A 5,222-nucleotide genomic window follows, 5' to 3' on the forward strand; every position below is an offset into this window, starting at 1 on the left:
ATATATATATATATATATATATATATATATATATATATATATATATATATATATATATATATATATATATATATATATATATATATATATATAGTAGTGGTCTAAAAATTAAGGCAGGCTACGCTTTTTAAACTTTTTTAACTTATTGTTTATTTATGGCGTTATTACCTTGGATACAAATAATTTTTTTATTAAAATTTGATTTTTGAAGATACTTTGATTTATTTTACACCGCCAGGTTGCCATAGTTGTGATATTATGGGTAAAAAGCGTGATATTAATAACTATGTTAAAGGTAAAATAAATGCACTATTTTCAGAGGCTATTCTCAAAGTAGTATAGAAAAACAATTAAAAATATCAAGATGTGCCGTGCAAAATGCTTTACGTGTGCAAGACTATTCAAATCGCAAAAATTGTGGTAGAAAACGTGTGAGTACATCACGAGAAGACCGTTTTTTAAAGAAGGTTGTTAATAGTGAGCCCCACACAACATCTGCAAGGTTATCACAACTTGCTATGGAAAGGGGACATACTATTAGTTCAAGAACAATTAGAAGAAGATTGTGTTATGACTTTGGTCTAGTTGCAAGAAAACCAGCTAAAAAATCTTTATTACAAGCTAGGATTAAATTTTTGTAAGAGTTTAATAGACAAGACACCGGAATGGTGGGAACGCGTAATGTTTACAGACGAAAGTGCAACAAATTAGAAGCACGGGCTATAATTATGTTAGAAGACCTGTGGGAGAACGCCTAAATCCAATGTATACCATAAAACACTAAAACATCCTTTTTCAGTCATGGTATGGGGAGCAATCACAGCGCAAGGCCGATGCGGGCTGCACATCTTTAAAAAAGTCAATGCACAAAAGTATCCTAGGGTACCTGGGGCAAAGTGAGACAATTAGGTTTTCTAGCTTTGTACAGAATTTTTTTGAAATGATTAAGTAATTTTGTTTAATTATATTAAAAATTTCATTTTTTTTTTTAATGTTTTAAAGTAGTTTCCATCGGTTTTTTCATATAAAATGACAAAGGAAAGTGGGTTTAAAGCTTACGAGTTGCGTCAATTTGCGTGCGTGCTTCTTGATGAAAATGTGACGTGGAGAGATCACAAACAATATCTCGAAAATACAATCTCAAGGAACATAGGCCTGCTATGCAGAGCTAAGCCTTTTTTAAATCTAACTTGCTTAAAGCTTTTACATTTCACGTTCATTCATTGCCATCTTAATTATGCAAATATTGCTTGGTGCAGTACAAATAAAAATAAAATAAAAAAACTATTTAATAAACAAAAGCATGCAATCAGAATCATTTCCAATGTGGGCCGTTATACACACTCCCAAGCATTATTTGTTAATTTAAATATAATGAATGTTTATCAATTAAATGTCTATCAAGTTCTTATATTTATGTTCAAAATTAATAAAAATATATCTCCTAAAATATTTTACCCATTATTCAAAATAAATCAGAATAGATATCTCACCAGATTTTCAAATAACAGTTATATTCAACCCAAAAGTTATTTTGCGGCGACCGAATTTTCATTTTCTACTAGAGGGCCGAAATTATGGAATAAAATATTAACTAATGAACTTAAAACAATTTCTATGCTAAATGAGTTTAAGAATAAATTAAAGCAAAAACTACAAATGATCGACGTAGAGCTCAGCTTTTTCTGAAGTTTTAATGAGGTTGAAAAAAAAAAAATATATATATATATATATATATATATAATTATGGTTTATAAGAATTATTCACATATTTAAAGGTACATGCTGGTGTAAAAGGAAAGCTTCAGGATTATGCGTATTTACTTGCTTGCTTTTTAGTAATATAGTTTCTTTGTACAAATTCTTTTTTTTCTTTTTTTTAATTTTTCTTAACCAACACAAAAACAAAAAGTTAAAGTAGGACTTTAGGACCGATGATTTTTATTCTATTAAGTCTTTAGAAAAACGTTTTATATTATATAGTGTTGCGTTTTTTTAATTTTTATTGTCTTATATTTACGGTATAGACTAAGGGGCTAGGTGATAAGACCAATTATGTCTTCTTCTTGCCCCTGCTATTTGTATTTATATTATGCTTTACGACTTTAATAAATTTATATGGCAAAAAAAAAATTTGATTGAAAAATTAATTTTTTTTTCTTATGTGAAAAAAATCCACGTACACTGCCTTTTTTTACTACAGAACAAACTTAATATTGAGTTTGTAATCATTTATTTGTTATCTTTCAGCTGCCATTCTTATTTTTATGTCAGATTATTTTGTTTCAAAGATATCTAAAAAATATATAACTTCACATTTACGGGGAAAGTGCGACAACGCTAGTAACTGAAAAGATCGTCAAAGTAAACGTTTACGATATCATCATTTTATGAAAGAATTTTATGTAAAAGAAAACATAACTTTATTAAAAACTTTAAAGGATGTAACATAACTTTGTTATCATTTAGTTACCAAAAATTTTTAAATAAGAAACTACAAGAGAAAAACTAATCAAGCTAATTGGAACGAAGATGACATGAAAAAATGCTGTTACAGCAGTAAAGTTGAAGCAGATAAGCTTGTAAAAACTTTAGTGTGCCAAAAGATTCGCTACATCGGCGTGTTAAAAAGGCTTCACTTGAAAGTAGTTTACATACTAATTTACTTGGAAGATTTAGAAAAGTGCTTTCTGATAACCAAGAACAAGATCTAAATAAGTATATTAAAGATATGGACAATTCATTTTATGGTCTCTCAATGATGGATATTAGATTGAAAGTATTTGAGTTCTGCAAAAAAAATTTAATTCCAAATTCTTTTAACAAAGATAGTAAATTAGCAGGAGAAGACTTTGTGAGAGGCTTTTTAAAAACGCCATCCTGATTTATCACTAAGAAAACCAGAAGCAATTTCTGTAAACAGAGTATTTAGTCTTAGCGAAGATAATATTAAAATCTATTTCAGTAATTTAGAGAATTTGTTAGATAAATATCACTTTGAGCCACATAAAATTTTTAATTGTGATGAGTCTGGGTTGTCGTGCGTCCATAAGCCATTAAAAGTTATCTCATCTTCAGGAAAACGGTGATTTTCATCAGTGACAAGTGGGGGAAAAGGAGTCACAACAAAAATTTTATGCGCATCTAATACTGTTGGTTATTATGTACCACACATGATAATATTTAAGCGCAAAAAAATAGAAATTATTACTCACAGATAATGCTCCAGTTGGAACTATTCAAGGATGCTCAGAAAATGGCTGGGTTAATACTGATTTGTTTCTTGAATATATACAACATTTTGTTAAACATGTACAATGCACCTTGATTAACAAAGTTTTACTTATATTTGACAGTCATCGTTCTCATACCAAAAATTTAAAACTTATAGACTATGCTCGTGAAAATGGATTGTTTTTGCTATCGCTACCACCACACACAACTCATAAACTTCAGCCATTAGACCGTGGATTTTTTAAGCCTTTGAAAACCTTTTTTATCAAGCATTTATGAGATGGATGCAAAACCATTCAGGAAGACAGATATAAACAGAAAATCTTGGAGAAATTTTTAATGAAGTATATTTAAGAGCTGCTAATATGGAAAATGCCACTTCAGAGCAACTGGAATTGTCCTATTTAATTGACATTTGTTAGAAAATTAATATCCAAGGACATCTTTGAGTGATAGTAATATTAAAATCAGGTTATCCATACCTGATAAAATACACAAATACACAAGAAAATTGGTTGAAAAATCTCAAATTATAACTAGTTCTCCATATAGGAAAAAAATTTTACTTGAAAAGAACAATGAGAAAAAAACAATAGGAAAAAAAAAATAACAAGAAGAAAAAAAATTTACTGGAAAAGAACAATGGCAATAAATATAAAAAAGAACAAAAAGAAAAGAAAACTAAAGAAATCCTTGATTGTAAAAGATGTAAACAATGAAGAAATGGTTTTGTCCAGTTTGTCAAGGGAAATAATGCAATGGTACCTAAATTGACTGGATAGCTTGTTGTATATGTACTGTTTGGGTACACAAAGACTGCACATTAAACGATGTTTGCTTTTTATGTAAATAGATTTTATTGAAATTTTTTGACTAACATGAAACTTTGCATATGCATTTTTTTTATGGATAATTTGTTTTAATTCCTATCATGTTTTTTGATTTAAAAGGAAAAATTACATTATAAAATGATACCTTTGTGTTTTTATTTGCATTCTTATATTTAATCAGATCGAATTTATTAAAAGTCTGTTTCAATTTTATTAAAAATTATATTTTTTACTTAATTTTTTCTTCAAATGAAATCTGTCTCACTTTGCCCAGGGAGTGGGGAAAGTGAGACAGGGTAGTTGTTGTCATTTTGAATTTAATTATGTACCAATGCAACAACCTATCACTACAAATATTTAAGAGATAATTAGACACATAATGTGCCAGTGGCCTGCAAAATTTCTTGTTGTGAAACGTGATTCTTCTCAAGTTATGAACATTCCCTGAAAGATTCTCGCTTTGCCCCAGATTACCCTAAATGTATTGAAAGACAAAGTGCACATGGAAATTACTAAAACAATCATTTTCTAGCAAGATTCAGCGCGTCATACAGCTAAAACAGTTAAGAAGCGGTTTACTGATACTAAAATTGAATTATTTTAATTGGCCCTCAAGTTCACACAACCTTAATGTTTTCGAGAACTGCTGGAATATAATGAAGTAGAAAGTTGCAGCACATCAGCCAAAATCTGAAGAACATCTTCAAAAAGTTCTTAAAGAAGTGTGGACTAATAAAATCACTCGAGAATTTTGTAAAACATTAGTACATAGTATGTTAAGAAGAATACAACTCGTGCTTAATAATAAGGGACATCCGACAAAATATTGAACTATAACATTCAAGTCATTTAAACTTTTGCTATAATTTGGTGCTATAACTATTTTATTGAATTTTAACAATTTTTGATAATTTTTATCTATTTTTTTCCATTTATTTTACATTTTCTTTTGTGTTTATTCAATAAAAAATTTAAACTGCAAAATTTGAGTTATTTTTATGACGTGCCTTAATTTTTCGGCCACTACTGTATATATGTATATATATATATATATATATATATATATATATATATATATATATATATATATATATATATATATATATATATATATATATATATATATATATATATATATATATATATATATATATATAT

This window comes from Hydra vulgaris, chromosome 11 (genome assembly GCF_038396675.1).
Source record: "Hydra vulgaris chromosome 11, alternate assembly HydraT2T_AEP".
In the NCBI taxonomy this organism is placed as follows: domain Eukaryota; kingdom Metazoa; phylum Cnidaria; class Hydrozoa; order Anthoathecata; family Hydridae; genus Hydra; species Hydra vulgaris.